A 13,498-nucleotide genomic window follows, 5' to 3' on the forward strand; every position below is an offset into this window, starting at 1 on the left:
TAGGCAAACTAGTAGAGACAAAAGGCAGAGTAGTGGTTGCCAGGGGCTGGGGCATGTGTTGGGGAAAGGGGAATGACTGCTAACAGGTATGGGGTTTTTTGAGGAAGAAAAAAAATGTTCTAAAATTAGATTGTGTTGGAGCGCCTGGGTGGTCAGTTAAGCCTCCAACTCTTGATTTTGGCTCAGGTCATGACCTGACCTGACTTGGTTATGAGACCAAGCCCCGAGTTGGGCACCACACTGGCGTGAAGTCTGCTTAAGATTCTTCCCTTCTCTCTCTCCCCCTCCCTAAAAACACAAGAAATAAAAAATAAAATTAGATTGTGGTGATTGTTGTACGACTCTTAATTAAAAAATCACTGAACTATACGTTTTTAGAGGGAGAATTTTATGATATGTGAATTTTATCTCTATAAAGCTGGTTTAAAAAATAACAAATACCAGAACGCCTGGGTGGCTCAGCGGTTTAGCGCCGCCTTCAGCCCAGGGCACGATCGATCCTGAAGTCCTGGGATTGAGTCCCACATCGGGCTCCCTGCATGGAGCCTGCTTCTCCCTCTGCCTTTGTCTCTCATGAATAAATAAAATACTTTAAAAATAACAAATACTGGGATCCCTGGGTGGCGCAGCGGTTTGGCGCCTGCCTTTGGCCCAGGGCGCGATCCTGGAGACCCGGGATCGAATCCCACGTCGGGCTCCCGGTGCATGGAGCCTGTTTCTCCCTCTGCCTATGTCTCTGCCTCTCTCTCTCTCTGTGTGTGACTATCATAAATAAATGAAAAATCAAAAAATATATAAAAAAAAAACAAATACTTTTCACAGAGTCTGGCACATAACAGCAACTACAATAATAATAACTAACACATCTATGGAGCTTACCATGTGCCAACCGCCATGCTAAGCATTTTACATGTATGACCTCACTTAATTCTTGTGACAATCCTATGACATAGGTAATGTTATTACCTCCATGTTACAGGTAAGGAAAGTGAAACCCAGAGGTTGAATGACTTGCCCAGGGCCCACATGAAGGCATAGCCCAGATGCTCAGATGTTTCCTTCTCACTTCTTTGTACATCTTCTCAGTACTTTATACAAAAGAGGTACCCCCAAAAGTGTTAAATTAACACATCTGCCAAATACTTCTATTCATCCAGTGAACACTTACAAAGTATATATTATGTTCTAGGTCTATGTTCCCATCCTTATCCTTGCTTCTTTCATTCAGATTCCCTGTGGGGCATGGGGCAAGTGGGTATGGAGAGTCATTCACAAAATACTTATTGAGTGTCTATATGTATCAAGTACTATTCTAGACACTGAGGACAGAGCAATCAATGAAAGAAATAGACAACAATCTCTGACCTCATGGAGCTAACATTCTAGTGGGATGGAGAGACAATAAATAAATAGGATGTATAGAGCATGTTGGAGGGCACACTAGATTGCATAGTGTCCCTCAAAACTTGATGTCCTCCTCCTGCATGTAACCTTATTTGGAAATAAAGGTCTTTGCAGATGTAATCAAGTTAAGGTGAGGTCATACTCTATTAGTCTGAGTCCTAATCCAATGACTGGTGGCCTCATAAGAAGAGGGGAAATTTGGACATAGACACGCACACACATGAGGACAATGTCATGTGGAGACACAGGCAGAGATTGCAGTCTACAAGCCAAGGAATGCTAAGGATTGCCAGCAACCACCAGAAGGTAGGAGGAGACAGGGAAGGATTCTTCCCTAGAGATTTCAGAAGGGGCATAGCCCTGCCAACACCTCAGTTTTGGACTTCTAGCCCCCAGAACTGTAAGAGAATAAATTTATGTTGTTTTAAGTCACCCAGTTTGTGGTACTTTGTTACAGCAGCACGAGGAGACTAACACAGGTACTGCTGGGTGCTCTGGAGAAAGACAAAAGGGGGAAGGATGACGGAGAGCCCTGGGTGAACCAGATAGAGCCTGTGCCCTCAAGGAGCTCCCAGTCTAATCAGAGAGTTACAACCATAAGTCACAAACAGAACTAACAACATGATGCATGAAGCATGAGAGTAGAGACACCGCAGGACTAGGATGCTGGGAGGTCTTTATGGATATGAAGGTATTTGAGCTGAGCTTAGCATTTCAACAGGTGGAAGTGAGAGCTCTACAGCTCTACAGCTCAACAGCTCTACAGCTGAGAAATACCTGTTGAAAGGAGCCATGTGTGGTAAGAGGAAAGGAACAGTCAGTAAAACAGTGTGTGTTTAGGGACCCATACATAGTTTGGTGGAAGAGAGCACAAGAAATGTGTGCGTGAACAGGTGTGTGTGTGTGCATGTGTGTTGTAAGGAATGGGAGGTAGTGGGAAGACATGGCTTGATTTAGCTTGGAGAAGACTCTATTGCCAAGTTGGAGCACCTGGACCTTCACTTATAGGCAATGAAAAGTCATGGAACATTTTTGAGCAAGAGAGTAACATGGTAGGCAGGAGTGGGTCCACATGGATATTATACGTACCAAATATTACACACTACAAGGTGAGTTTTGTATTGGTTCATTGTTGTTCAGCAGAAACTGAAGTACTACCTTTTTATTTTTTCCTGCCTGCTGGTTCCCCGAGTCATTTCAGGGGCTGAAGCCTCAGCCCCTGGTGTGGTTGTTCCAATGCCCCTAGGTCCAGCGTTGCCAAGGAATATGGAGCTACAGCAGGAAAGAAACCCCAAAACCACATCTCACCACTACCAGTATCTAGTCAACAAGAATTCATCATGATAATGAGAGCCAGGAAATATTTTCCTCAGCTGCAAAGGTGGCATCTGTTCAAATTGGTTTTTCCTTTTGGGTTCTCACAGCTCTGTCCATCAACAGATCTTCTTATACCGGTTAGCTGCCAGACATGAAATGGGAAAATTAAATTAAAAAAAAAAAACAGTCATCGGTCTCTCCATCAAAGAGTTTATAGTTCAGAATGTCAGAGCCGAAGTGATGTTAGAGATTAATTCACCTTTCAGATGAGGACACTGAGGACCCAAGAGAAATTATTTGTCCATACTTGCTGTGTGACTGCTTGGGCTACAATTTCTCACTTGGGCTATTTCCTGAGGTCTGGTGTTCCGAAGAATCTTAAGATTGCAGACTTTACAGAGCAGAACGCTGCTCAAAAGAATGAAGAAGGAAGGGAAAAGGAAGTCTCTTATCTCTGTGGGGAATCCCTAAAGAGATAGCGGTGCTTAAAACTGAGACAGTATTTAGCTAATTAATTAATCATCCTTCCAGTCCTCTTTCCCCTAGTGGGGGAAGGGGTAAGATATATTCAAAGTACCTGTCAGTCTTGAACAGCCTCACAGAGAGCAATCCTAATAGGCTAGTCTGGAGTTTTGTTTCAGGAAAAATCTTCTCTCTGAAGATGATTTGTAAGCTTGATCCTGTCAGAACATAAAACCACATAACCCAACGTGTTTCCAAATTTGTCCTAGCTGCCATAAAATTTTGAGCCAAATTCAGAGTCCAATTATAATCCAGTTCATTTTGGGTACCTGGCAACATCTATTCGTGCTTCCTTTACATGGTCTCTGGTCTGTTTTCTTCCACAGTTTTATCCCTAATTGTCTTTCTTTCATGTTATAACTGATGAGTCTCCTAATAACCTCTTTAAAGTAGGCGGGACACAAATCTTACATAAACTAAACTATATATACAGGTGCTAAGGGGATTTGAACTAGTAAAGAACATTTGAAGGAACAGATGATATTTGGCCCAGAAGAGAGCAGGCTTATGAATACATGATTACTGGCATCAAATATCCAATAGGCTGTCAGAGGGGCAATGCAGTGGAATTATTGTGCTTAGCTCCAAAGGACACAACCAGAACAATGGATAAAAAGTACAGGGAGACAAATTCCCAGAGGGAAGAAACGTCTCACAGGCAAAGCTTAGTAAGGCAGTGAGTTCACCATCACTGGAGGTCTTCAAATAGTGGCTGGATGGCTTCATTTGGAAGGTCTGTTGCATACGGAATGTAAACAACTGGATGGAGGGGCTGGATAAGACAATTTAAAAGGCCCTTTCCTGGGGCACCTGGGTGGCTCAGTAGTTGAGCATCTGCTTTCGGTTCAGTTCGTCATCCTGGGTCCTAGGATCAAGTCCCACATCGGGCTCCCCACGGGAAGCCTATGTCTCTGTCTCTCTCTGTGTGTCTCTCATGAATAAATAAATAATCTTTAAAATAAATAAATAAAAGACCCTTTCCAGCCCTAATATATGCAAAATACAGCTCTAGGTGTAGAAAAGAAGACTGGAGAGAGAGGCAGGTGGGGAAAGGAGACAAGAAAGAAAGAAACAAAAGAGTTCATCAAATGCTAGAATGTTCTAGTCAAAAGCAGGGAACCCTAACTGATTCTGAGATCCTTGTAAATGGAAAGATGGTCCATAAACAGAATCCCAGGCTGCATTTCCCCAGTCCTATTCCATATGACTCTTACAGGGCAGGAGAAATGAAAGAATCAGCTCCATTGCTTCCATGGCTATTGTTCAAGAAAGAGCACATCAAGACTGTTAGAGCTCAAAGGAGTCTTAGAGATCCTATAATCCCAACCCCTCACTTTAGAATTAGAGAGAAAGAGGCCCAGAGAGTGGAAGGGGCCTGTCTACCTGTCGGCCACATCACTGATCCTGTGCCGCTGAAGGGCAGAGACTATTCTGTTTACCTTTCAATCTCCCAACTAGACCTGGCTGCAGCTCCTTGCACATGGTGAAGGCACAGTAAGCAATTGGAAAATTGAATTGCCCAGGAGCGCTGGAAGTAGAAGCTAGGTCCTTAACACCCCCACCCCCAGCCCATGATGCTTTTCCATGACAAAATTTCATCCAATTCAATTCAGCAGACATTGATTTGGCATATCTGTGCACCAGGCCTGAAGCTATAGCAAGAGATGAACAAGAGGCAGGCTGTGCCCTCAAGGAGCAAATGGCTCCTCCTGGGAGCTGGGCTCTTTCCCTCTTGGGCCCTACATACCTGCTGTTCTTTTGGCGTGGAAAGCTCTTTTTGCTGCCTTTGCCTACTTACCGCCTATTCATTCTTCAGATCTCAGTTCAAATGTCAATTCCTCAGCAGCACTGTCTCTCACTCCCAGATGAGGCAGATCCCTCTGATAAAAGCTCTCAGTGAGTCGTTCTCCTTCCTTGAGCTTAGCAAGTATGTAATCACATATTGATTTGTGCAGTTCTTTGTTTGCTTTCCTCCTGCCTCCTTCACTAGACTGTTAGCTCTACAAGGGCAGATACTCTGTCTGTTTTGCTCCCCACTGTACCACGAGTCTGAAATCAGACCATATGGGACTGGTATGACCAAAAGGACACTCCTGGTATTCAAAATTCACTGATCTCTCTGTTCCTCAGTGAGGTCCTCTATAGGAGAAAGACCCAGAGGATTGATTGGTCCTTGGTCCTGGAATGAGGGAGCAGTTCTGCACCTTTTGGGGAGGGGGGGGGGGGTAAGACCTACTCCTAGGCATAAGAGAGTGTTGCCCTCTAGTGGTAATAATGATCATGATCATGATCATAATAAGTAGTGGATATGGGTAGAATGACCAACAACCCAGGTTTGTTCAGGATATTTTCTGCATTCAAGTTCTGCTTCCCAGGGAACCTCTGAGTCCCAGGCAGTGACAGTTGGTCATCCTACTCCTTGATGGTGTTCAGTGTACTATGCATATACGTGATCTCATTAGATGGCTCATAACCCCCAAGGCCAGGAATCAGGACTCAGGCTTCAGAGATCAGTAGAGCTTTAGATATCCAGTCTGATTTCCAGATGAGAAAAGAAAGCCCAAGAGAAGCAAATTCTTTGTTCAACATCACATTACAAATTTATAGCAGAACTGGGATCAACATGTAGGTGTCCAGACCCACAATGCTGTGCTCTCTGCCTCTGCCTGGCATGCTTTGTCAGTTTGTCTAGGTGCTACATCCTTTAGGAAGCCTTTCCTAAACTATCCATCTCTCAATCCTTTCAGAAAGCTTTCCCCTGAAACACTCATCTGACACTTAGCATATGCTATAGGTACTGGGGTTTTTTATGCTTTAAATATATAACTGGAAAAAAAGGAAAGTTCCCTGGCCTCCCACCCTCAAACCCCCACAAGTACTGGGGAGGAGAACAGCCTCTGGGCATGAGTGTCAGGTATGCCCATAGTTCGTTCAGGGCCCTGAGAAAAAGGCATTTGGCATTGCAGAGGAAGGAAAGAAGCAGAGAGAGATTTTTGCAATTACCAGGTGGGATGGATTTGAGAGCCAAGAGCTAAGCAGAGGTAAGAAGGCATCCCTGCGGCCTTAAGAGGAAAGGAAAGAGAGTGAGAGCCTTCCTTGCCCAGTGATACCATCAAGGAATAGGTCCTAGTTTCTTGCTACCAGAATTACAGTGTCCTTTGGTGATCCCCTGGTCCCTGACAAAGACCCCCCAAATCAGCTCTTGCCTCTCCCCTCCACGGAGACAAATTTGCAAACTCCCACATCTCTGTGGAAACGGCAGAGAGCAGGAGAGAAGAAAAAAGGAGAAAAATCCACCCACATGCCAACAAACTGGAAAAAAAATAACCCAGGCCTTGTCTCACTCAGCTGTTGGCTTGCTTCTCCCTCCCACTGTGATGGCTGCTCCTGCCTCCTGGACAGAGACCTGGCTCAGTGCAGCATCCCTTCTCATCCAGAGCTGGCTTTTGTCAATACTCCTCCCCCAACCTCAGCTTTGGGAAGGAGGGTCCTCCAGCCTAGAGGTAGGAAGGCTGGAAGGAAGGACTGACAGAACCACCAAATGGTTGTGGCCAACCACAAACTCAGTTCCCATCACTGTCCCCCAAACCATGCAGGGGACCATCCTCCCATCCCAGGGAGCGAAGTCAAGGAGCTCTCTCCCACCACGCAACTTCTCCCTCAGATGCTGTCCCTTGCCCATTCCCTCTGCTACCTCTACCATTTCATTTTTAGGCTCTGTTTTCAGTCTAACTCCCTTTAACTCCAGTATTTTTGTGTCCTATCCTATCTTCACCTTCTGCCTAGTTCTGAGCATCATACTTAAAACAAAACAAAACAAACAAACAAAAAACAAAACAAAACAAGATGGAGTGTGCTGATAGGAAAGGAAGGCTCTGGAAGTCATCACTAGTAGAAACTATTAAGGAAAATAGAAATGTTTAGTAGCAGAGAGGATACAGACTCATAAATCATGGCAAGATAGAACCACAAGGAGCTTTTTGGATTACTTTGTCCAACTCTTCATTTTTCAGCTGAGATGACTGAGGCCTAGAGAGGAAAGAAGACCTGAGCTGTCATGCAGAAGAGGGGACAGCTTTGGTCTGTGGGCCTCCAGGAAACAGAAGGAGGATGAGTGGGTGAAAGATATGAGAAAGTAGATTTAAATGACAGTTTTGTTTCTTCCTTCCAAATCCTTATTCCTGCTATTTTATGTCCTTGTCTTACTGTGCAGGATCACCAGTTCAATACTGAACAAAGGGGCAATAATGGGCATCCTTGTTTTGTTATTCAACTTAAAAGGAAAAATTTCAATGTTTCACCGTTATATATGTTTGCTGTAGGAATTTGGAGGATGCTTTTATTGGGTTAAGGAAATTTCCTTTTATTCGTAGTATGCTAAGATATTTTTTTTTATCACTAACAGGTGTTAAATTTTATCAAAGGTGTCCTCAGCATCTTTTGTAATGATCATGTTTTTTTTTTTATTTTCTAATCTGTTTATATGGTCAAGAATGCAATATTTAGCTCAAGAGAAAAATGAAATTTCTAATATACAAAACTACCCACAGAAGCATTGGCTGCCTTATAGATCAAAGCAGTCAGCTCCAAGTCACTGGAAATGTTCAAGCAGAAGTGCAGCCATCCAGTAAATATTTAGATACCAGGCTCTGTTCTAGGTATAGACAAGTCAGTGGTTAAAAGAGTCCCAGCTCTCTTGGTGCTTACATTTTAGATAAAAGATGATAGACACAAACAATCAACAAATACAAGATCATTCCCAAAAGTTAAAAGTGCTTTGAAAACAAATGGGAAAAAATGTACAAAGGCAGTGTGACCGGTAGGGATGGGGAACAAGGTTAAATAGAGTAGTCAGGGAGGTCTCTCCAAGGAGGTGACAGTTAAGGCACATGAATGATAGATTGAATGACAAGAAGGAAGTCATTTCATAAAGATCCAGAGACATGGCATCCCAGTCAGGGTGAAACACAAGGGCAAAGGCCCTAAGGTGAGAATGAGTTTAGTATATTCAAGGGGCTTCAGAAGAAGTCTGACTAGAGAGAGCAAGAGGAGAGACTTGTAATAGATGAGTCAGGAAAGAAGTTCCAGAGCAAAACTGTGTAGAGCATATTAGTCGTAAAAAAGAATGAAATCTTGCCATTTACAACAGCATGGGTGGAGCTAGAGGGTATAATGCTAGGTGAAATAAGTCGGAGAAAGACAAATATGCCATGTGATTTTGCTCATATGCATAATTTAAGAAACAAAACAAAGGAAAAAAGCACAAACAAAAAACCAGACTCTTAAATATAGAGAATAAACTGGGGCACCTGGGTGGCTCAGTGGTTGAACATCTGCCTTTGGCTCAGGTTGTGATCCCAGGGTCCCGGGATCGAGTCCTGCAACAGGCTCCCCACAAGGAGAAAGGGAGCATAGGCTCCCTCTGCCTATGTCTCTGTCTCTGTCTCGGTCTCTGTGTCTCTCATGAATAAATAAATAAATAAAATATTTTTAAAAATATATAGGATAAACTGGTGGTTGCCAGAGGGGAGGTGGGTATGGACATGGTGAAATGATAGAGATTAAGAGTACATTTATCGGGCCGCCCCGGTGGTGCAGCGGTTTAGCACCGCCTGCAGCCCGGGGCGTGATCCTGGAGACCCGGGATCCAATCCCACGTCGGGCTCCCTGCATGGAGCCTGCTTCTCCCTCTGCCTGTGTCTCTGCCTCTCTCTGTTTCTCATGAATAAATAAAATCTTTTAAAAAAAAGAATCATTGAATCACTATATTGTACACCTGAAACTAATATAATACTGTATGTTAATTACACTTGAATTAAAAAAGTAAATTAAAGGGGCACCTGGGTGACTCAGTGGTTGAGCACCTGCCTTTGGCTCAGATTGTGATCCTGGGGTCCTGGGATCGAGTCCCGCATTGGGCTCTCCACAGGGTGTCTGCTTCTCCTTCTGCCTATGTCTCTGCCTTTCTCTGTGTGTCTTTCGTGAATAAATAAAATCTTTTAAAAATTAATTAATTAATTAATTTTAAAAAGATTGTGTTGGACCATGCCAGTCATGGGAAAGTGTCTAGATTTTATTATGGGTACAATTAAAAGCCAATGGAGACTTTGAGCTGAGAGTGATATGATCTATGATCATTTTGTATGATATGAAGAGAATGAATTATAGTGACAGCAAAACTGGAAACAGGTCGATGAGTTAGAAGGCTAGTTATGAAACCAGTTAGGAGGTCCAGGTGACTGACCATGATAGCTTTGGCTAGGATAGTGATGACAGAGAAAGTTAAGTGGACAGATTTGGGATATGTTTTTACCTGAATATCATTATCAATCAACTTGATCTCACTGGCATTTACAGATTATTCATGCAACAGCAGAGTGCACATTCTTCTCAAATCTACAGTGAACACTCACCAAGAGAGACCATATTCTGGGCCATGAAACACATCTTGACAAATTTAAAAGAATAAAAATCACATAAAGTATGCTCTCAGATCACAATGGAATTAAACCAGAAATCTATAACAGAAAGTAGCTGGAAAATCTCCAAATGTTTAGACATTAAACAACACATTTCTAAATAATGTGTGGGTCAAAGAAGGAGTTTCAAGAGAAAGTTTAAAATATTTTGAATTAAATGAAAATACAGTTTATCCAAATTTGTAGCATTGTAGAAAATCCCCAACAATTTACACGCACGCACACATACACACACCTTCACACCCTTCTGGAACTAATGAGAACATGTACAGCAAGGTTGCAGATACAACTTCAATACACAAAAATCAAGTTCTTTCTTATACACCAGCAATGAATAATTAGAATTGGAACTTTTAAGAAAATGTTACTACTTACAGCAGCTGCAAAACAATGAAATACTTAGGTATAAATGTTACAAAATATGTACAGGATCTGAATATGAAAAGCTGAAAAACACATAAAAGAAACCAAAGGAGATCTAAATAAATGGAGAGATATTCCATGTTCATGGATAGGAAGACTCAATGATGTTAAATATTGTTAAATATTGATGTTAAATATCAGTTCTTCTCAACGTGATCTATCGATTTAACATAATTTCAGTTAAAATACAACCATGCTATTTTGTAGATATAAACAAAGTGATTCTAAAGTTTATATGGAAAAGCCAAAGACCTAACACAACCAAAATGATACTGAACAACAAAGTTGGAGGATTCATACTACTGATTTCAAGACAGCTACAATACTATAAAACTATGGTACATAAGGCAGTGGTATTAAAAGAAAGAATAAACATATAGGTCAATGGAACAAAGTGAAATATATTTTAAAATAGAGCCCCAAAACTTGTTGATGGATATACAGGATAAAGAAAAGAAGGGAATCAAGAAGAACTATCTGTATGAGATGAGAGGAAGATCAGAGTAGATCCTTTCAAATTTTTCTTCCAAACTTTAAGTTTTAATAAAAAATTGTAAGGTCTATGATTCCTTGGCCTGCCCCACATATTTCTCCTAACCCACTACAGCTATACTTGGGACTGGCGTCTCCCTACTTACACACACCACGCCTCCAAGCTCAGTCCCCTTTTTTCTCCTTTGGATGGGGTGGGGGGTTTCTGGGGGCTCTCTGCAAGTGGGAACCAATGAACAGAGTGAAGCTGCCTCTAGTCTTGATTTTAAGAGGCTTCAAGCTATGTGTATCAAAGATACTATTACCCTATAATTATGTGTTAATGAAGCATGAGGGAGTAGCTGGAGAAGGGAAAGGGGAAGGGAAGGATAATGAGGAATAGAGTTTTGAAGAAGATGAAGAGAGATGGGGGAAGGGAGGAAAAGGGAAAGAATAAATAATCTGTTGGCAGAAAGTGGGGAGAGGAGCAGGCTATATAGCACACAGGAGCCCCTAGGAACAGAGTGCCTCCAGCTTTGCTCACCTCAGCCCATTTCCTGGGCAAGATCCCCTCCTTATTTGCAGCACTTGGAGAGCAAAGAGAACTGTTATACAGAGAAATAACCTTCCACAGTGACTACATCTAGTCAGAGTGGAGGGGTGGATGAAGAGAAGTGGAGTTAGAGCAATATGCTTAACTTTCTGAGGAGTCACAGACCTGCCTGAGAGTGTGAGGAAGGCTATGCCTTGCACACTCTTCCAGAAAAATACTAATACACATAACCATACCAAATTTTGCCTACAACTCAGTATGTTCATGGATTTTCTAAACCCTCCAGGGTCCATGAATCACTGTATAGAATCTTTGAATAAGAGAATATTTAGGAGGTAAAAATGAACACTATTAGTGAATTCACTGAGAGAATACCCAAAGAAGAACAGATTTCAGAGGGAAAATACTGAATCCGATTTGGACCTGGTGACTTTTAGGTGTTTGTGGGCTATCCAAGGGGAGATATTTAGAAGGCAGTTGGATATATGAATCTGGAGTTCAGGAAAGAAATGTAGGCAGGAGCTATAGAACTGGGAGCCATCAGCATGTACATGGCTATTAGGGCCATAGGAATGGATGAGATCACCCACCGTGACTGTACAGACTGAGAAGAACAAAGGGCCTTGGATATAACCCTATCAGACACCAACATTTGAGGAAAGGAAGAGGGAGAGGGGATCACAAAAGGGACCAGGAAGTAGTGGCCAAAAAGTAATGAACAGAACCAGGAGAGTGTGGTGTCAGAGGAACCAAGGGAAAATCATCTTCCAAATGGAGGGAGGCGTCAACATGCCAGATATTACACGAAACAAAGTCTGAAAACCTTCTACTAGGTTTAGCAACAAGGTCACTGGTTGTCTTTCAGAGAACAGGGAATGATGGGGATGGATGGAAAATTATGATGGGTTAAGGAGGAAGGAGTGGAAGGCAAAATACAATGGGTGAAGAGGAGACTGGAGGTGAAAAAAGACTAAAAGAAGAAAGAAATGAACAGGAAATGAGGAAGTATAGACAGGAGTGCAAACAACATTTTAAAGCTGCTTGCCCATGACAGAGAGCAAAGAAACAGGGCAGAAGGTAGAGAATAATGAGGCACCAAGGCATTGTTGTTGTTGTCGTTTTTTTATTTTTGATGAGGACATTTAAGTTCTACTTTCTTAGCTAATTTCAATTATATATTACGGTGTTGTCAACTCTAGTCACCATGTTATATACATTAGATCCTCAGACTTATTCATCTTATAGCTGAAAGTTTTTACCTTTTTACCAACCTGTCCCCATTTTCTCCACTGCCCCACCCTTGGCAACCACTTTTCTATTGTCTGTTTCTCTGAGTTTGACTTTTTTTCTTTTAGATTCCACACTTTGCACGATACTACAAAATATTTGTTTTTCTCTGTCTGGCTTATTTCACTTAGCATAAGGCCTCAAGGTCCATCCGTGTTGTCACAAATGGCAGGATTTCCTTCTTTCACATAGCTGAATAGTAGTCTGAATATATATCCAAATATATAATATGTGAATATATATCACATGCTCTTTATCCATTTATCCTTTATTGGACTCTTAGGTTTTCTCTGTATCTTGGCTATTGTGAATAATACTGTAATGACATGGGAATACAGATATCTCTGTGAGGCTGTGTTCTTATTTCCTTTGGATATATGTCCAGAAGTTGGATTGCTGGATCATATAGTAGTTCAAGTTTTAATTTTTTAAGGAAAACTCCATAGTGTTTTCCATAGTGGCTCCACCAATTTGCATTCCCACCAACAGTGCACAAGAGTTCCCTTTTCTCCACGTTTTTGCCAACACTTTTCTCTTGTCTTTTTTATGATAGCCATTCTAACATGTGTGAAATAATATTGTGATTTTGATGTGCATTTCTCTGATTAGTGATGTTGAACACCTTTCATGTACCCGTTGGCCATTTGTATATCTTTTTTTTTTAATGTCTACAGTTCCTCTTCCCATTTTTAATCTTGTTTGGGTTTTTTTCTATTGAGTTGTATGAGGTCTTTATATATTGTGAATATTAACCTTTATCAGATATATTATTTGCAAATATCTTCAACCATTCCATAGGTTGCCTTTCCATTTTGAAAAGGTGAGCTGCATAATGACTTTCCTTTGCTGTGCAGAAGCTTTTTAGTTTGAAGCAGTTACACTTGTTTATTTTTGCTTTAGTTGCCTTTGCTTTTGTTGTCAAATCCAAAAAATCTTTGCCAAGATCCCTATCAAGGAGGTTACCCTCTATGTTTTCTCCTACAATTTCAGGTCTTATATCCAAGCTTTTAATCAATTTTGAGTTGATCTTTGGGTATGTTGT

The sequence above is a fragment of the Vulpes vulpes genome, chromosome X, assembly GCF_048418805.1.
Source record: "Vulpes vulpes isolate BD-2025 chromosome X, VulVul3, whole genome shotgun sequence".
Classification (NCBI taxonomy): domain Eukaryota; kingdom Metazoa; phylum Chordata; class Mammalia; order Carnivora; family Canidae; genus Vulpes; species Vulpes vulpes.